The sequence below is a fragment of the Giraffa tippelskirchi genome, chromosome 1 (genome assembly GCF_054371585.1).
Source record: "Giraffa tippelskirchi isolate mGirTip1 chromosome 1, T2T-mGirTip1v1.2.pri, whole genome shotgun sequence".
NCBI classification, from domain to species: domain Eukaryota; kingdom Metazoa; phylum Chordata; class Mammalia; order Artiodactyla; family Giraffidae; genus Giraffa; species Giraffa tippelskirchi.
The window spans coordinates 70,052,910-70,074,404 of NC_137275.1; the positions used below are offsets into that span (position 1 = coordinate 70,052,910).

The 21,495-nt window shown below is 37.4% G+C and overlaps 1 long non-coding RNA gene and 1 other non-coding gene across 3 annotated transcripts in view; one reads left to right on the forward strand and one right to left on the reverse strand.

Moving 5' to 3' along the window:
* LOC145528964 (uncharacterized) overlaps positions 1–1,516 on the forward strand; it is a 174,294-nt gene extending 172,778 nt beyond the window's left edge. For both annotated transcript variants that reach the window (XR_014070822.1, XR_014070826.1), the window contains exon 5: positions 282–1,516. This is a non-coding gene — a long non-coding RNA (uncharacterized LOC145528964). The remainder of the gene's footprint in view (positions 1–281) is intronic.
* Positions 1,517–15,242: 13,726 nt separating this feature from the next.
* On the reverse strand, positions 15,243–15,348 carry LOC145521677 (U6 spliceosomal RNA). The gene has a single exon (XR_014065580.1). It is a non-coding gene; the product is annotated as a U6 spliceosomal RNA (small nuclear RNA).
* Between the last annotated feature and the right edge of the window lie 6,147 nt (positions 15,349–21,495).

Below are 21,495 nucleotides of genomic sequence, written 5' to 3' on the forward strand. Positions count from 1 at the left end.
CCTCTTGCCAATCAGCTGAAATTATCTGTTATATACTATTCTAGGTCATTGGTGAACAGTTTTAGGCAGGATATAAAAATGATCAAATTTACATAGTAGAGGGTCAACATGGCATCAGCATGTAGATGGATTCCTAGGGAATAAGATAGAGGTTAAAAATTTAGGTATTAGGCTATTGAGACAGTCAGGAAGGAATTGAGGATTAGTAGAGATTCTTTTGTCTGTGTATATATATGGTTCAGAGAATGTCACATTTAAGAAGGTATTCTCTTTTTCCACAGAGCCATGAAGGAGTACATTCCCAACAGTCCTCTATATAAGATGGTTTTGGCATGTGCTTTTGATCAACCTTGTTCTGGGACTGCCATATGCCAACTCCGCAGACCCCAGCATCATCCACCTGCCTTTACTCTCTGCAAGAGGCAGGTCTATAGGAAAGAGAGATGCTGGCCAGGTTGGGTGATTTTTATTTGCATGAGTGAACTAGTATGTATTGCTTACCTTCTACTGTTTGCTAGCCCCATAACTCTGCAGTATCAGAAGAACTTTCTCATTAAGATGAAGGCATTACTGATTATTTTGTGGACGGAGAAGCTCAGAAGATGAAGAATTAAGATAGTAAATGATGGTGAAATACTATCTGAAAAAAGTTGCTCACTGAAAATTGGGAACTGGAGATTTGATTTTTTTTTTTTTGGTCTCATTTTGGAAAAATTCTAAAAAACATAGCTGGCACACTAAAAGGCATTAAACCTGGTAGGAAGGTAGAGAAAGGGCCAGCAAGCTGCCAACAAGGAATTAAAAGAGATCATGGAATATAGCCCAGAGCTCTGTCAGGCTGCTAGGGGTGGTCCAGCAGAAGCAGCAGCACATAACAAATGATCATAAGCTGAGACCTGATTCATTCAGTGGGAAGTGAAGATGGAAGCAAAGGAAGAAACCTAGGCTTCACTAAATGAAAGATTGATTTTATAAGGCAACCTTAGTAACATGGATGGAGAGGGAGAATAAAACTGTTAGATACAATAGACACGATGGTGTTTCACATTCCTGAAGAAGAAATGTGCAAAGGCCACAAAAAGATCACCAGATTCAGAATGTGACTCATTAGTAATGCTTCATCAGAGGAGGATGTAGGAAATGCTCAGGACAGCCTGGATTTTCTGGATAAGCAAAGAGTGTCATAGGAAGAGATGTCCGTTGGAGTTCTTAAATAGCCTATCTTGAGCTCTTTTGGAGTCTGAAAATTCATGAATAGCATCATACTTTGTAATCCACCCTCTGAAAGAAACTAAATGTAACTCTGTAAAGGAATGATTGCTCTGGTTATCTGGCCATGATGGGGGCTACACGGGAGTAATCAATGAGCAGCAAATTTACATGGAGTTCGATGGATGGATCAGACTAGCTGATCCACAAAGCAGCTTACTGAGCTTACATCCCTCTCTTGGAAACTGATTCAAACATATTCCAACAGTGACTTAAAAATTAAAGCAGTAAATATCAAGTTTCCCTAGACCAAGCAAACTTTCTTCTTTAAATTATTTGAATTTACAAAATGACACATCTGACCCAAGCCAATTCAATTTGTTGAAAGACAAACACTAGGAAAAATTGAATCAGATTCACATTAACTGCATTAGCTGTGACTAACTGTCATAGTTTGTCTGGAACTGAGGGAATTCCTCAGACCTGGGGACTCTCAGCGCTAACAATGCAACCGTCCTGGATAAACTAGGGTGCTTGGTCACCCTATGAGCTGCCTTGGTCACTACCCTATTTAAAGACTGATTTGTTCAAATCTCCCTTGAATTTCTACCCCAGAATTGAACCAAAAGAGTCTTTTAAAAAATTGCTACATGAAAAAGAAAAAATAGCGAAAGAATAGGAAAAAGAAGAGAATGTCAATGTAAAATAGAAACTGTTAACTCAAGCTGTCAGCCTTGAACAGAAGTCTTTATTTCCCCAAATATTTGTGCTAGAAAACTACTGCTTAGTTGAGCTTGCAAAAAGGATGCCTTTTCTAATGCTCCTTAATATTTGGGGAATTATGTTAGTAAACTGAGAAGGATTATCTACTTATTCTGTTTGGAAAATTGACTCATTACCTCTGTTACAGAAAGGGATGAGGGTGTCTTAGAATCAGAAGCATTTTACCCTGAAGTCATGATGATGAATCAGGAATTCAATCAGGCTGTGTCTCCAGTGAATTGCACTGTCAAATAATGTTAATAGAACCAACTGAAACCTTGCTCACAGCATTCTCAAGTTTTAGTGTGCCTTAGAATCTCTTTGAGAACAAGGTAAACACTTCGTCTCTCAGACCTCCTCCCCAGAGTCTAGGCAGGGCCCCTGAAACTGTACTCTAGTTCCTTGCTGAGATTCCCAAGGGGCGCAGTGGTAAATAGCTGGTGCAGGAGATGAGGGTTCAATACCTGGGTCAGGAAGATCTCCTGGAGTAGGAAATGGCAATCCATTCCAGTATTTTTGCCTGGAAAATCCCAAGGAGAGAGGAGACTGTTGGACTACAGTCCATAGGGTTGCAAAGAGTCACTAGTTCCTTGCTAATCAAAGTATGAACTGGTCCAGCAGCACTGGCGCTACCTGGAAACCTCTGAGAAAAGTGAAATCTTACACTCCACCCTCAGTTCAGTTCAGTCGCTCAGTCGTGTCCGACTCTTTGTGACCCCATGGACTGCAGCACGCCAGGCCTCCCTGTCTATCACCAGCTCCCGGAGTTTACTCAAACTCATGTCTATTGAGTCAGTGATGCCATCCAACCATCTCGTCCTCTGTCGTCCCCTTCTCCTCCTGCCTTCCATCTTTCCCAGCATCGGGGTCTTTTCAAATAATTCAGTTCTTCTTCGCATCAGGTGGCCAAAGTATTGGAGTTTCAGCTTCAGCATCAGTCCTTCCAATGAATATACAGGACTGATTTCCTTTAGGATGGACTGGTTGGATCTCCTTGCGGTCCAAGGAACCCCACACTAGACCTACTATTAATAAATAGCATAAGGTTTGAGCCATCCTGGCCTAGAAGATTCTGAGGCAGTGGTCCAAGAATAATGACAACAGCAAAAGTTAATGTATTTGAGTGCTAATTACGTCCCATATATTATTCTAGTGCTTTACTATGGCTTAGCTTGGTTAATCTTCCTAACGAACCCCTAGAGGTCCTTATTTTTAGATGAAGAAATGGAGGCTTAAAAAAAAGAAGTTCCCCAGTTCACCAGCAGGTGAGTAACTGGGACCTGGCTTCAAAGGCAGGTGGTCTTGGTGGGCCACAGTCCATGGGGTGGTGAAGAGTCAGACATGACTTGGCAACTAAACAGCAGTGGCAGCTAAGCAATAACATACATTGTGTACCATGGCAAACAGGTTTGCAAAGGTGAAAGGAGATGGGAACCGTGTTTAATTAGCAGTTTAGGGAAGATACTCTTCAAAGCCTAAAAATCAAAAGCTAAAAGGCTTCGTTTACTGTGTACTGCTGCTGCTGAATGATCTATGCTTTCTGGGGATTCTGTATTGCCTCAGGCCCCTTACCTATGACCTGTGGATCCTACACCTTACCTCATAGCACTGTTGCAGCAAAGGGCAGGGCTGAGGGTAGGGTTGGAATGGATGAGGGCGCAGGGAAGTTTCACAGTGTAGAAAGTGAGCTTTTTTAGTCTAAGAAACCTGGATGGGAATTCCAGTTCTGCTGATCAAACTGTACCTCATTTTCCTCACCTATAAAATAAGGTTATTAAAACCATCATCTAGGATTGCTGGAGGAACTGAGACTATGTTCATTAGGTATGAAGCTTACAGTTCCATATAAAGAACTCATACAGGATCATTGCTTATGTTTTCCTGTCAAAATCATTTTACCCTGAATTTTAAACCATTATCCTCTTCCAGATAAATATGAAGTCTCAGCATTGGAAGGCATTGTAAATCTTTCTCCTGCTTGTCTCACTCTCAAGCCTGTAAATTCTATCAGGACAGCTGACTCACACATTACTGTAAAATGAACCTCTGTTCCCTAAACAAAAGAACCTACTCTTTGAGTCTAAAATGACTGCCATAGGCAGCGAAAAATAATGTATTGATGGTTAAAAGAGACCTAATGTATGGGTAGCTCCAAGTGTCTTATCTATGAAAATAGTTTTTCTTCTTGAATAAGCACATATCAAGAATGATACAGGTTTATTAGTATTAATTAAATAACAATTCAATCCCTGGGTTGGGAAGATCCCCTGGAAGAGGACATGGCTACCCACTCCAGTGTTCTTGCTTGGAGAATCCCCATAGACAAAGGAGCCTGGCAGGTTACAGTCCATTGGATCACAAAGTCAGACAAGACTAAGCAACTAAGCAAAGCATACAAATAACAACGAAAGTGTATATTCTCTTTGTTAAGGAATACAGACTCTCTTTACACTAAAAATTTTCATGGTATTAACTATTTTTAAAAGTTAAAGTAAGTGTTAACCTCTCGGTCAAGTCCGACTCTGCGACCCCATGGACTGTAGCCCACCAGGCTCCTCTGTCCATGGGATTTCCCAGGCAAGAATACTGGAGCAGGTGGGTTGCCATTCCCTTCTCCAAGGGATCTTTCTGACCCAGGGATTGAACCCAAACCTCCAGTACTCCAGGCACATTCTTCACCTCCTGAGCCAACAGGGAATCAGGTTTTAAAAGGCCTTGCAAAATGGTTTCCTTCCTCCCGCCCGCCAAGATAGCAGAAGCTTTGGCTTTCTTCCCATGCTCTGACCCGTCCAAACACAATTCCACATGCAGGACAAATGACAGTACTAATGAGGACAATGATAATGATAATGATAGCATCTGTCATCAGGGTAGTAGTTACAGTAATGGTGACTGATATTTATCATGTGCTTATTTTGTGCTCGGTGCTGTTCTGAGTACTTTATTGCTTTAAGTATTTGTTAAGACCACCCCATGAGGGAAATGTTAATACTGTTTTCCTCATTCAGGTTAAATAAAATTGCCCAAGACCAGGTAGTTGGTAAATGTGGAAGCCAGGATGGGAACCTAGACAGTGTGATGACAGAGCCCAAACCCTCAATAACACAGCAGTGCCAGCTCACATAAGACAGACTTGGTCCAGTCCCAAAATTTCTACCCTCTACTCTCCAGGATTCTCCTCGCTCAATAGCTTCTGACTTCCTTCCTCCCTTTCCATGTGGGCTGGATCTTGGATAAGGACTCCTAGCTGCTTACTAGAGAATTAAAAAAAAAATAATATTTCCAATGCAGTGGCATTAATTCATAGAATTATGCTTTTTACTTTCTTCTCTCAGAATGTTAAATTTCGAAATTCTCTGGTTTATTCCCCAACCTGTGCAGTGATCACAGATTTGCTCATTTTCTAAATCCCCAGTGGTAGTTCAGGAGGCAGATCCTCCCTGCTAGCTTTCTGGAAGGTTAGTAAAAGAAGAAACACTTTTTTTCTTTTTATTTAGCTGTTTACATATTAAACTTATTTCAGTTAGCTTAGTTTTTATGAGGAATCATTGTATTTTCTTTTAAGTGAGTGAGAGTCCTCAACCACCTTAACTGTTCAGATGCTCTAAGAATTGCTCTCTTACGGTTTCCTTTTCCTTCAATCTTCTCTTGACTTTGGACCAGAAAATGGATTTGAAATTTCGGTACACTGTAACTAGTCAAGATGTTTGCACATTTTCTCACATGTCTTTTGGTGAAAATTACCAAGACCACCTTACAATCATTTTGATTACTGTTACCACAGCACTGATATATTTGGTAACCTTGTGACTGCATGATGTGACTTCATTAAGGAATCCTTCATTTGTCATTGTGGGGGAAAAATTACTCTTGAGTTATCTTCCCTGCAACAGAAATGGCGGTAACCACTAACTTCTGTATAGTCTAGTACAATTTAAAGGGCGTTCACATGCTTTTGATTCTTCAAACAATATTGCAAAATAGGAATTATTATAATTTTGTTTTATAAATAAAATCAGGAATCAAGAGATTAAGCGACATGTTTTCTGTAGTGGAACCAGGACTCAAAACCATTTTTTTTTTTCTGAGTTTAATCTCTTTCATTACGCCACAGGCTTGGATTCGCTAGCATTAAGGTATTTTCTGGGATTTTATACCACCATTGATGTTTGGGTCTATGGCCATATTTTACAAATGACATAAACCACCTTTTGTTACCACTGACATTTCACCTTATGCTACTGCTATTTTCAGCTACAGAATGCCAGATGGAAAAGTGATCTTGTTACTCATTACCCAGGAACAGCAATAACTATGGAATGAAAACTAGCTTCAGATTATAAACAAACAGTAGCTCTTATTACAGGTCTAAGAAATTTATCCCATTGCCTGTGAATAGGACATTGAATTTCCATGATCAAAACAGAGTATTCTTTTCAATGTATGGAATACTTCTCGTGCCAATTACATTCAATTTTATGTCATTTTTGCTCTGTGTTTAAACCCACCCATTTGTCCTCATATCTGTAAGCAGAATATACAAAGTTTAATGTGCTGAATTCTCACTTTTTCAAATTCCAGACTTTGACTTTGAAATTACTGAAAATAATGATCACATGTGGTAGAATCATAATAAAAAATTTTCGTGAAAAATAACTTACATTTGAAAGCAATTAAGATTTGTAAAGTATTGTCATGTGCTTTTATTTAATCCCTATAATAGTCCTATGAGTAGGCAAGGGAAATATTTTTTAAGCTCAATTTATAGATGCTGAACAGAGGCACAGATATGAGAAATGACTTATCCAAATCCACTCAGCTATCAGGTATCAGAGTGGAAAAATCAAATGGAAATGTGATTTAGAGGAAAAATTGAGAATTTGGCAGTGGCCCTGTAAAGTTGTAGGTGCCTATTAGATATCTAAGAGGAGTTTTATATAAATCATGAGATGCCCAGGGCATAGATATGAAATTGGGAGTTTTTAGGATATTGATGGGTTTAAAGCTATAAGCCTGGATGAGGTCATCAAGAGGATGAGTAAAGACAGAAAAAGAATGAGAGGTGAACTGAACCCTGAGGCACTCCAACATTCAGAGGTAGGAAAATAACAAAGAACCAGCAAAGAAGAATACTCAGAGGTATTCAGTAGAAAAAATAGTAAATTGTATCCTGAAAAATAAGAAAACTTTTATAAGGAAAAGACGTGGTCAGCTGATACAATATGCCAAGTAAGATAAGGGCTGAAATTTGCATCTTATATATAGTGATGCAGCAGTCATTATGGACTTTACTAACAGAAGTTTTAGATTAGAATAAATTCAAGGGAGTATGGGAGGAGAAGAACTGGACACAACAAATATAAACAATTCTACTGTAAAATAAAGGGTGGAGACTAAGGGTCTAAAGACTAAGTCTAAGGAGTCATTGCATTTTACTTGAAGCTTAACTGATCTGTTAGTCCTCAGTGGATAAAATCAGTCAGGGATTTTGGTATCACTGATGACGTGAACCACAAGTGCTAGGAAGGGAGGATTATTAACGGCATCACTTTTCTCTCCTGGGGAAATCTCTGTAAGCCCTGGAGAATAAGGTGTCCATAGTCGCCTCTAACTTGTCAGTTACAATCTCTCATTGGCAGGGCCTGGAGTTGAAGACAGTATTACTGAGAGTAATTTCTTGATCTCAGCAATAATGGAAAAGAAAAAAGTGGGGAGAGGGGGTAAAGTTGAAAACCTGAGAACAGGTAGAATCATAATACACAAAAGTAAAATATAAGTTAATGAGTGATGGAAAGTAAGACTTGTTTTGAGTAAGTGTTAGTCACTCAGTCATGTCCAACTCTTTGTGACCTCATGGACTGCAGCCCACCAGGCTCTTGTGTCCATGGGATTTTCCAGGCAAGGATACTGGAGTGAGTTGCCATTTCCTTCTCCAGGGGATCTTCCCAACCCAGGGATCGAACCCGGGTCTCTTGTACTGCAGGCAGATTCTTTACTGACTGAGCTACAAGGAAAGCCCCTTTTTTTCAGTAGATATCTGTAGGTACTTCTTAAATGAAGTAATGAAGTAAAGTTGTCAGTAGGTTAGATGTTCAATAAATATATCTTTTTCCAGGACCTCTGCACCTACATTCTCCCTCAGATCCTTTGTCTCCAGTATATCTAACAAAATATTTGAAATGAAGAGGAACGTGTGGTAGATTTGAAAGTCATCATAGAAGGATGAGTGTTCATAACAGAAGGATAGAGAAGGGAAAACTGACTTGTTAGTAGCCTTTGATCTTGTTTGTTTGGGGGGGATTAAAAAGATTCAGGGGGGTTATATAATTTATTTGCTCAAGTTCTGTGCTTTCTGATTCTTAGTGTATCATTCTTTCAAGCAATTATACTGCAGTATGAAAAGTCCTGTGAATTAGATGGACTCTAGTGAATGGACAATGGGGAAAGGGAAATTGAGAAAGGCCTTGTAAACAAGGGCAGATGGAAGCCCCTCAAGCACTGAGAATAATTTAAATTTGATACAGAAGGTGACAGGCAGCCCTGGAGGTTTGAGAAAGGGAAACATGCAGTCAAAACCATGAGCACGGAAGATTATTTTGACAGCCTTTGGTACTGATCTGAAATTTCATATTTTAAAACAGTTTTTGAGGCCTTGGGGAATATATTTTATATTCATTGATTTAAAAAAATATTTCCACTATTACATAAATTGCTATATATTCTAGGAATCAGACTCTTTGTTTTGATTTGTTTTGCTTTGTTTCAGGAGGTCATGCAATTGAGTTATGTGACAGATACTTATTAGCTCAAACCCAATCATCTCATTTGGCTCAGCATAATTTTCACAATATAGAAATGATTTGGGTATTTATTCAAGTTAAAGAGAGATGTATGATTCCATCAAGTTACTTATTAGCAAGAAAGAAAAAAAACTAAAGTGTGATATTGTTTGAATTGCAGATGTGTTAATACAGAATAATTATGTTGACTGAAAATGAGCAGTTCCTTCAGGCAGACACTGAATTTTTTTCCCCTACCAGAGTCAACACTGAATGTCTTTTAATACACTGGAAAATTACTGGGCAGATTTGAAATAACAAAGCAATCACTGAAGACTTTGTTTAAAATTCCTCTAGAGAATAAGACAAATAAAATGATTGCAGTGATTTGAGTAGTTGGAATTTTATATATATTCACTTAGAAAAACAATATCCCAATTAGTTGACAATTGGTAGCTTCTGTTATTTCCTGAAATGGTTTCTGCATTAAGATTATTGATCTGTACTTCTGTTCAGTAGGTTACCTGAGAGAAGGTTATTCTCATTGTAATGAACACATGCAAAGGTTGTACTTATAAATATACCTACTTTACTATTTCAAATTTATGATCTAAATGTATTACCCTTATAGGAACTTGTATTGCTTGTACTATTAACACTACTGCAACAATATTATGGTGAACATTAGTGAATTTGGAAGCTTTATTTTCTTCCACTCTAGTTGTCTTGGCTAGAGTTCTGAATTTAATGCTTTCATTTTTCTCTGTAATTTCAGTAGAGAAATAAGTAAGTTCACTGGATTTTCCAAACTGAGTGTTTGAAAAGTCTAAGTGCGGACTGTGATTTTCTAAAGAGAAGCATGTTAGAGTTAGAAGTAGTCAAGATACTTGCTTATAAAGTGAAATGGATGTACTGTGAAATGAATACCCTGTCATCAAGTCTATTAAATACATGCTTCCTCTCTAATGAAACACCAAAAAAATGCTGCCTTAATCAAGTAGACCTTAAATTCCTCTCACACCAAGAAGTTTGGAAGTAGTTTTGTGGATCAACCATGTTGAGCCATGATTTGGTATCTCTTGTATCTTTTATTCATACACACAAGACAAATGTCTCAAGTCCAGGCATAATATCCAAGCTCAAGGCAAGGAGAAGGAAGAAGGGGCATGTAAGCTCTGAGCTTGTCAGTCCCATTTGTCAGAAAGCACTAGGTTTACCAGCAATCCAGCAGACTGCAGATTATATCCCATTGGCTCCAACTGTATCACATGACCACCCCAACATGCAAGGGTGTCTGGGAAGATATCATTTTCACAGTTTTTCTAGTGGAGGCAGGCAAGGAAGTGAGTTTGGGAATTAGTCAGCCAACTAATTCCTTAATTAGTCAGCCAACCATGTCTGGGACAGTTAGTGGGTTAGATGAAAGAATTTTAGAATCCAGGGTTTCATTGGTCTGCTATACCTAATTCTGTTTAAGATTCCTCTAGAACTTAGGAATAGATTTATTAATGCAGATATCCAGGGATATGCATGAACATGGCCTTGAAGTAGTAGCTACTTCCCCACAAGATACAAGAGCCACCAGCAAGTCTAGGTCAGGTCAGGGTTCAGACTCCCTCTTTTGATCATTTCTAGTATTTCACATAACTTGGCTGTATCCCTGGAGTTCTCCTGAAACCATGTTTTTGTTTTAAAAAGCAACGTTCTCTAAGTTATAGCCTCAAATGTGTATTTGAAATTAGCATAAACATGTGAAACATCTATAATTAATAAAATCCCTACATAAATGAACCTCAATTTGAATTTATATTATTTCCATGTCCACATTAGTTTAAATATCTACTTATGGTATTTCACTAATAGTTTATAACTACCTTTCTCATTTTTTCATATAACCATCTAGGTCCTTTATGAAAATCCCCTGGTTTTTTTTCATATACAATATTGGTAACTCAATTGTGTATATACCAGCTCACTCATGTTTACAATAACTAGCCATTCTTGAAAACAGAAAGTCCCCAAAAAACATATTTGAGCCATACTTTTGCACATAAATTATTATTATATGCATTTCTTATGCTAAATATTTCATAGAAATGACAAAAATTCTGCCTTGATTTAAGTTTAAAAAATCATGTCTCTACACATATTACATAAAGCTAACTTTACACTCACTTACTAAACAACAACATATTACATAAAATTATGTTTGGAATACTTAGAGAACTCTTGCTCTAGAAAAGAAATACTGCCTTCACCAGCACCAAAATGGCCTCATCATATCGCCTTCCTTGGGCCTTATTTGAGCTTTGAGGTGTAAGTAACCTGCTTTTGGCAGGTCATCTTCAATCAGAGGGCTAAACAAATAAGTTTAAGATAGAAAAACTTTGCTTTTAGGTGAACAAACACTTTGAAAATGTCTGGCAAGGAGCACTGTCTATTAAGAGCAGCCCAAGAGCAGAATGTTTCATCATCATAAAAAAGACTCTAGAAGCCTATTGTCAGATAACAGAGTTAACAAGTATGAACAAAAATAACGAGAGCATAAAATTTAATCAGTGCTCTTCTTCAGACCACTAACCAAACAAATACACACACACACACACACACACACACACACGGAGCCATTTGTAAAATAGAAAGACATAAAAGCTTAAGTTCCATTGACTTCATGTTGACTAATCACTTTAGCCACACAAGCTTTAATTAAAAGAAGATTGAAAGTAATGAAAGCTTTATCAGCCCTTTTTGTTACAAAGGAGTTAGCATTTCTTTGCTGTCTGGCTAGCAACCATATCGCTGAGAGTTCAGTTAAGCCACTTTGTAAGATCCACAATACCCTTATGTATATACACATCAACTTGCCCTATAGCTGGACACAGTTCTATAACCCGTGGAAGGAAGTTAGGTTAATGGGAGCTGGGGCATCCACAATTACTGAGCCCCAGGAAGTAGATTTAAGGTGGTGCTTCCCAAAATCCTAAAGGTTAAACAAAACTGCCTCCAGGGCTTAGGAAAAGGGAGAGAGAAACTAGAAAGAACAGCTGCCTGGTGAGTCCAAGTTTCCAGAATTCTTGCTTTTGAATTCCCTGGAGGTCTCTTTCAGAACTGTGTTGTCTAATTTGGTTTCTTTAAAAGATTTTGTTTGAAGAAAGTGTGTTTTGTTTGTCTGTTGTTGAAAACAATTGTGCCAGGGGAAAACAGAAGAAGAAAAAAAAAAAAAGGCCTGAGAAACTATTGTGAGACATAGTGAAACCACCCATTATCCTATGCTTTATTTTAAAATACAAGAAAACAGCACCTAAAAGAGAAAATTCAGTCCAGCAAGTTATGACCAAGCATCTCCATTGCCTAACACTAAAATGTTCAGGGAATGAGACAAAATAAGTAATTTATGAAGGGACTGAGGTAGGAAGAACATTGCACTTAAATCGGAAATTTGGTTTCCTCTACTGACTCCACCTGAAGGATTGGAGGCCACAGTCACTCGTCTTAGAAGTGACTTGTCACAGTTATTGTTGAGCACCTGCTATGTGCCACGCACTCTGCCATGTCCAGAAGATTCAACAGTAAGTTACATGTGATCGGGCTTCCCTCAGAGCTCAGTTGGTAAAGAATCTGCCTGCAGTACAGGAGACCCGGGTTCGATCCCTGGGTTGGGAAGATCCCCTGGAGAAGGGAAAGGCTACCCACTCCAGTATTCTGGCCTGGAGAATTCCATGGACTGTCTAGTCCATGGGACAGTCCATGGGGTTGCAAAGAGTCGGACACGACTGAGCGACTTTCACTTTCACTTTAAGTGTGATCTCTGCTGTCCTGCACTGAAAGAACTCACAGAATAGTAGTAGTCACTGAACAGTAAACCAGGAAACATTTATTAGGTAATTGTTCTGGGCCCAGCAATGTTCCAAGCACTTTTATAAAGATTACTTTTTTAAATCTTCATAGCAATCCCACTAGGTACATAATATGTGGATTCCCATCTTATAGGTATGGAAATGAGGCGTTGATCAGTTCAATAACTTGCCCTCAAAGTGCAGAGATGTCTCTGAGCTTAGTTCTCGGGATTCTTTTGTAAACCCTGAATGTAGCAGATAGAGAAGGAAATAGTAGTGGTTTTGTGAGTGCATTTTGGAAGCGGTGTTCTGTGCAAGTGTGAATAATTGTTAAATCAAGGAAAGATAAATGAATCAAAAGTTTAAGTCATGAGCCCACAAACCACAGCTACTGAAGCCTGTGTGCCCTAGAGCCTGTGCTCCACAACAAGAGAAACCACCACCATGAGAAGCCAACACACCACAGCTAGAAAGTAGCCCTACTCACCACAACAAGAGGAAGCCCCCATACAGCAACAAAGGCCCAGCACAGCCAAAAATAAATAATACAATTTCTAAAAAATAAGTCACAATTGGAAGTGTTTCCCTCACCCAAAATATAAAGATGCAAGCAAAATATAGGATTGTTAAGAGGAACCACCTCTGGCTTCAAAATATAAGTAATTTCTTATGAAGTATTCCTGAGCCATCAGAGTCCCTTCTGGATTAAATACTGGTAGGAAGGAAATTAAGAGCCAGGTATTTCTCAGGCTTGACTATGTAAATCTCATCCTCCCAGCCAGCAAGACAATCCAGATGTAGCTACATACAATTTTCATGGAATTCACCTATGCCAAGGAAGAAATGGAGCTGGATATCAGGAATGAAACAACGAACCCCCTTTGAGGTAGAGGGTGAAAATGTACTATCCAAATGATTTCACTTATGTTCTAGAAATAAGCCACTGGGCATTGTCAAGATCCAGTGGTAAGAAGATGTTTGAGGGCTAGGCCTTTCCCTTCTCTTCTTGAGTCAGGATTTTGTCCTGCTGTTGCATCTAAAATCTGTTCTGGTCAAAGCCTATTTGCAGAAATTGTGTTTGTAAATAGAAGCAGATTAGAATAATTTAAAGGTCAATGGCAAAGCTGAAATATTTCCAGTGTTAAACACAGAAGAAGACATCCTCCATAATAACGTGTCTGAAAACATCTGAGGTTAGAAATTGGTTTTAATTTCGCTAGTGGGGGAGAAGAAAAATCTTGTCCATATTTGTGATTGTGGTATAGCTTCTAGAAAATGTGCCCTTTGTTACAACATGAAAACAGACATTTTAGAAATTTGCTATCCACTGTCACTCTTCAATTAACTTCTATTCATTCTGCCAGCAAGATATGGTGTTCAGCCCATTAAAAATAAGAGGCTTCCTTTTCTATCCCCTTTGCTATTATTGATATTGTTAATCATTTTAATTAGTGGCTTCCCATGATTCCAATCAAGGCCAATTAGGCTCAAACCCGATAAACTATGAAGAGGTGAAAACAGCAGCTCAAAACATGGATGAATCTCACCAGTACAAAGTGGAAGTAGCTGCATTTTAAATTGCTTCTATTCACCTCTAAACAATGGCATTTCCTGGTCCTATTGACTATAATGGCACTAGGTAGCTTATATGAAATGTAATCTATAGTCATACCTTTCAAAGATTTTTACCCTCTATGCTGCTTCAGACAGCATTTTTGTTTGTCCAGGTATTCTCCATCATGCCTTGGTTTAGAGTTTTCTACACCAGCTACCAAATCAGTTTAAATTTCTTGCACTTTCCTTTTCCACCTCCCCTTCTGTGTACCTGTTTCTCTGTCTTTCTCTGCCCTTACAAAAATCCATTCTCCATTAGCAAAGAATAATTCCCATTCTCAGTGATATTATAGAAAAGTGACAGTGTTAGTCGTTCAGTCGTGTCTGACTCTTTGCAACCCCATGGACTGTGGCCTCTATCCATGAAATTCTCCAGGCAAGAATACCAGAGCGGGTAGCCATTCTGTTCTCCAGGGGATCTTTGCAACCTAGGAATCAAATCAGGGTCTCCCGCATTGCAGGCGTGTTCTTTACCATCTGAGCCACGAGGGAAGCCTGATATTATAGAAGTTCAATACATATAGTTTCAGGCAACCACATTATATTTATCCAGATACAGTGTTAAATTATTTTCATAAGACACTTTTCATTTAATTCCCTCAACAACTCTATGACGTAGTTATTACTGTTAGCCCCATTTTATGGATGATAAAACTGAGATTTCAGGAATATAAGTAATTTTAATAAGCCAGAGAAATTTAGACTCAGGATGTAAACTCAGTTCTATATTGTTCCAGAGCTCAAGCATGAACTCTTATGTTCAGACTTGCGCTGGTCTTTACTTAAAAACAGAATCAGGACAGTCAGTTGGAAAATGTCCGAACACTAAAACTTTACCATTAATTTTTCTTAGAATGGCTGCAATGAATAGTATTATTTTTTTATATAAAAATTGTATCACCTAATCCAACCCATCCTCACTTGTCTGACCATACTTGCCAAGTGACATAGTACATACCATCTTTTAGACAAGCCAAGGAAATTTTATCAGTACTCTAAGGTCTACACAGTAGACAGTTTTTTTAAAGCATAGTTGGTTTATAAAAACTTTGGAATGCTCCATGAATTTGTGTCACCCTTGTATAGGGGCCATGCTAATCTTTTCCGTATCATTCCAATTTTGGTATATGTGCTATCAAAGCAAGCACAATAGTAGACAATTTTTATCCCTTGGAAACTATTCAGACATAACATGGGCATGTATCTTATCACTTCAAAACTTCATGATTCCTCCATTTTAAATGTGTGACAGGAAACAGCCTAGAAAGCAAAACTGAATTTGGATCATGGTTGTAATATTTACTGTCTGAGGTGTCTTAAGCAGGTTACTTACCTTTTCTAAGTCTAAGGCCTTTGTAATATAGAAATAATAAAAATGAACGAATTTAACCCAGAAAATGGCAATTATAAAAGTTACCTTGCATTTTTAAAAAATTTTTAAAGAATCAATGGAAATACATGTCTAAATGTGCCTGACCTGTAACTGTTTCTTAATAAATGGTGGTATTATAGTTGTTACCATTTATGTATCTCACATAATGTGTAAAGCATATAATGATATTTTTATACAGAAGCAGGTGGACAGTAGGTTTCAGTTAGGCGGAGTATCCAGAAGTAGTATAGCCTGTAACAAAAATCCAACCAAAGGGACTCAGATTAGAGAGGAAATTGATTGTAGTAGAGCATTAATCTGGTTACTGGAGATAAAGTAGAAGGCTGAGCTTGATTGAAAAGAGCAAGGTAATTAAGACAGCAATTACTAACACTCAAAAGCATTTGTATCAGTCAGCTATTGCCACAATATTGCTGAAAAACAACTCCAAAATACAATGCTTACAAGAATAATTATTCTCACACTCATTTTGTCTTACCTAAGATGGGCTCAGCTATATCTCTGCTTCATAATGTGGGTCAGCTAGCCTTGGCTAAAGACTGAAGATCCAGTTTAGATCCGTTCCATGAATTTTTGTTCTGATGCTCAGGCTTAAAAGGCAACGGTTTTTAGAGAATGTTTTCTTTTCATAGGAAATCACTAAGTCATAACAGGAAAAGCTCATTTATATAGGTACATTTTAAGCTTCAGCTTTCATCAGATCTTCTAATATCTAGTTTGGCTAAAGCAAATTACATGGTTTCATGTAGTGAATTATACTCAACTCACCATCAGACAATAAATAATATGGATAGACAATTTTATTACAGGGGAAGGAAAAACTACAATCAGTAAATTAATCTAACATACAAAACTGAGAAATTGCTAAACCTTTCAGCTATTCATCTAGAGATTCTCCTGTCTGCTTTGCAGACTTGTTCTAGAATTTAGACTTGAAACTTCGATTGGTTTGGGAGATGTCAGTTCTGGAAACTGGATGAAAATTGCATGAGTGAAAGAACAAATCAGCCTGATTGTGACTGTGGTTTAAGTATTTGACCTGATCCATGTAATCTTCTGTTTGTGGTATGCCCCACTCTCAAATGCTTTGCTTTGGTTCTTAAGGTTTCATTTGTTTGCTTTTATCAAGGATGCTGGTACACATTAATAGAGCTATTGATTACATATCCATTTGCTTTCCTAAAGTTTTTTTTTCTCCAGGAATTTCATGTCTAACTATTCATTTTCCATTTCTTGAGTTGCACTTGTACAGAATGCAGAAAAAATCAGTTGCTTCACCACTGTCCTGGGCTTTTCCCCAACTGACAAATTTGAACAGTGATAATGAAGATTCGATAAGATTTTATCTCCTTGTTTTGTGCTTATGAATTGATGCACTCTTTAGAGCTTTTAAAACATCATCCCTTGTTATACATTTACAGTGCATATCTTTCCCCAAATCAATATATGTGGAATCAATTCTGATTTATTATAAGAATAATCAGAATCAATTCTGATTTTATTTATTTTAAATTGATCAATTCTGATCAATTCTGATTTCAATTTTCAGGTACCATTATGTTTGTTAAATTGAGATGTTTTCTTATGATCAAAGTATGAGAAGCAACTTAGACTAAGTTTTGTTGGGAACTTCTGCTGGCTCTAGGGAGAAATGACTGTGATTATTTCATTGGGTAGCTTGAGCCCAATCTAGACTTCTGAGTTTGCTTAGAGTTATGCAGTCTCATCTGGCGTAATGTCTTCTTCATATAGTTTTCTTCAGCAGTAATTGAAGACAATCTCCCTGCTTTCAGATTTCCATGCCCCTTTATTACAAATATATGTATGTAATAAACATCCAACCAGTCCACCCTAAAGGAAATCAGTCCTAAGTGTTCATTGGAAGGACTGATGTTGAAGCTGAAACTCCAATACTTTGGCCGCCTGATGTGAAGAACTGACTCATTGGAAAAGACCCTGATGCTGGGAAAGATTGAAGGCAGGAGGAGAAGGGGATGACAGAGGATGAGATGGTTGGATGGCATCACCAACTCAATGGACATGAATTTGTGTAAGCTCTGGGAGTTGGTGATGGACAGGGAAGCCTGGCATGCTGCAGTCCATGGGATCGCAAAGAGCTGGACATGACTGAGTGACTGAACTAAACTGAAACATAGGTTTCCCAGGTGGCTCAGTGGTAAAGAACCCGCCTGCCAATGCAGAAGGCCAGGAGACGTGGGTTCAATTCCTGAATCAGGAAGGTTCCCTGGAGAAGGAAATGGCAACCCACTCCACTATTCTTGCCTGGAAAATCCCATAGACAGAGGGACATGGTGGGCTACAGTCCATGGGGTAGCAAAGAATCTGATACAACTTAGCAACTAAACAACATATATGTGTGTGTATGTGTACACTTATATCACTGTGAATCAATTATGAATATTCTTTTATCTCAGTTCCCTAATTAACTTATGAGAATAATATGGTAGATACAAAGCATTTATTCATATGTGCCCAGTACTTACAGTAAAATAACATTTTATGAAATTACTGTTGTGGTGCACCCAAAACCACAATGAATAAACTTTATATGATCAAGACTTCAAACATTAGTCACACTATTTTTGTCTATAAGTTTTCCTATTGTATTCCTTACTACTCTGAGAAAGTGGCTGGTAGGCACTAATCTGTCCTAGCAGCTTATAGTTCAATTTTTAATTGTGTTAATCAAATGAACATATACAAAATATTAATCTGTCTTGAGATTTGATCTCTAGTTAAAACATTCCCCTATATTTTCTTGAACATTTCCATTCTGTATCATCTTTGTGATGATGCTTGCTCTGTACTTCTCTGGGAATGTATCACTCTTTCCTGGTTGTTATCTGAGATATATACAGTACATAATCTATAACAAAATTACCTTTAGGGACCAGTTATGAATTCATATATGTCTGAATATCATTTACTGACATCTTATGAATGCATTTCGATATCGTTGTATATAGTACATATACATTCATAACCTTTAGTCCGAGAAAAATCAGAGTCAAAGCAAACCAGAGAACTGTTGTTGGTACTATGGGGTTAAAAAGACCAGTATTTTATCCATATCCTCTTGTATTTATTTGTTTCTAATTTCACATTTTAGTGATTGGAATGTTCTAAGATAGATCTTTCATTTATTTAGAATTTTATTTTTTGTTCTTCACTCAACTTTTTACTGAATTTTTCATAGTTCTCTTTGATATTCTTCTGCATCTTCTTACATACAGTTCTGAATTCTTTGCCCTTTCTTTCCTTGAATTTATTGGGTATCATGGCTCTTATCCTCTGTTCTTTAATATATTTTATTAAAGAGATGTTCATGGAAAGTTGACAACAATCTGCCTCATCCTTCATATTTCCTTCTATCTAATGAGGTTGTTCTTGTAAGAAGTGCACACCAGAAGCACATTTCATTCCATCTTTTACATTGCTTTGATGCTTTGTTTAAATTTCTTCTGTAAATAATATCTTGAATCAGTGCCTTTCTTTTGAAGGTCTTTGAATCTATTTGGAATAGCATGACTATTTTTATCTTTGACTCCACTTATATTTCATGATCCAATTCAGAAGCAGTATAGTGTATTATAAAGAGCTGGATATACTCAGTCTAAGGTTTTGAATCCTAGGTCAGCTACTTAACTATCTATGTGACCTTGGGTAAATTGCCTTCTGGTTTCCTTTGCAAGAAAAATACCTGACAAATGGTATACCCTTTGTAAACAATGGTTAAATGATGCTGACATCTGCTTGAAAGATACCCAGAATATTATCTCTGAGTCATTACCCACAGAATTAATCTGGGGTAAATTGATTTAATTGATGCTCTCTTTAACATCATTGCACTATGCTGCTAATGGTTATGTGGCAGGCTTCCCTGAAAGTAAAAGCAAGACCTCCTTCATACTATGCTGATCTCTTTCTATTTCCATAATAGAATATTGCTGATAGCCTTTTCCCTATCAAGCTCTTCTGGATATCTTCCCTTTGAAGAAAAGCCATTCATAAGAGTTTTTACCACTTTGAAATATTTGTGCAAATCATTAAAATATATGCTAGTAAGGATGCACTGTGATGCAAGAAGAGGCTACTATGAAGTCATTTTTATTTCAGTTCATTAAGATAAATCATGTGTCAAAAGGGAGATAAACTGTACTAAATAAAAAAGGAGAGACAAGAAAAGCAGAAAAAAGAAAAGAAAAAGTTAACTCTACGAAGACTTACTGAGAACATATTTTGTGCAGGATGCTGTTTTAGGTTTCTTAGTGGTACCAAAGTGTTTCAGGCCTGTCAAGAATGACAATTTTTGTCAGGAGAAAGTCTCATTGTAATGGAAGTTCCTTTCCTAGCCCTCACAGTAACTGAAAAAGGATGGGTTTTGAGTGCATTTGGGGTTGAAAGAAAGATCAAATGGAAATGGTTAATCAATGTTACTTTGGAGGTAGCTGGATTGGAAGAAATGTTACAAATATTGTTTTGTTAAGAAGAATGGTCAAATAATGAGATATGAATTTTTTTAAAATATTTTTTTCCAGTTTGTGGGTTAAGCAAATAAACTTACAGAATTATAAATGATCAAAATAAAAAAGGGATCTTAGCAGTTATTCTAGTCTACTTTATTTTAGAGGCTGAGTTTAAATTCATGCTAGAAAATAGGTGCTTTAATTCCCACCATTTCTACCTTTTATCTTGGCCAATTAGCCAGCAGACATTTAAGGCATTTACCACTTTAAATGATACTTAGATGCTGTCAGTTTGAATTATTTTTATAGGGATCTCATTTGTAAATTGTCTAAATAATACTGTGGATTCCACGATAGCTTCCTCCTACCACTAAATATAATTAGGGGTTTCATTTGCTCATGTCAGCTATAGTGGTTTTTGAGGCTACAGGCTGATTTTAATGCTGGCCAAAGTAAGCATAAGTTACATGAATTCTCCTGATGAAAAAATATCAACTTTTATTTCATGGACTTTTTTTTTTTTGCCAGTGGTAAGCTCTTTTTACTTTTCTTCTCCGTTAATTTTTAGAAACACTTCAATAATGTCCTGACCAGCAGCAGTACAAACACTAAAAGCAAGGGTTGTTTTTTTTTAGCCCAGAAAAACAAACAAAAACAAACAAAACCTCCAAACAGAAAAACAAACAACAAAAAATCCCCCCAAACCACATATTAAAAATGGCAGGCTTTTTATAACAATAATTAAAGTAATAAAAACATACAAAACTTTGTTTTTTAATATATATACACAGTACAAGGCTGAAGCACCTTTGACTTTTCTCTCAAAATTTACGTTTGTATGAAAACACCCCCCACCGCGGTAACAATCGGGTGGGTGTGGATAAATGTATACATAGAGCTCTGTACATTTTCCCCCACGAAGGAATAAAAAGGTACCTTCAGTTTGTTGATTCACTTTAGGTGAGAGCTTTTCCGGGGAAAAGCCTTTGGGTGAGACTTCAGTACTGTTGCTTTGTGCTCCTAGGACCTGTTGCTTTGAGGAAGACTTTTATGCCTTATCTTACTGTGAATTATTAGTATCACAGTGGCCTAATGTCCCTACTGGACAACTATGTGACTGGCAATACAGAATATTACATTTAAAAAGGAATGTATACAAGTAAAATCATTACCTTCTGGTGTGTCTGCTTTAAAAATGATAACAATGTCCTTCTCTGATTCAGAAGCAGTAGCATGAGAAAATAATAGAGATAGCCCCGTGCTTGTAATAATTGTTTTGGACACCCATTTGTCTGAGTCCTACACACAGAAAAGCTCAAACACTTCCCAGCACCAGTTTCTTGCCGTAGGTTACCATATCTGTTACTGCTCAAGCATGTTACCCAATTTTCCATGAAAATGGAAAATTATTATTA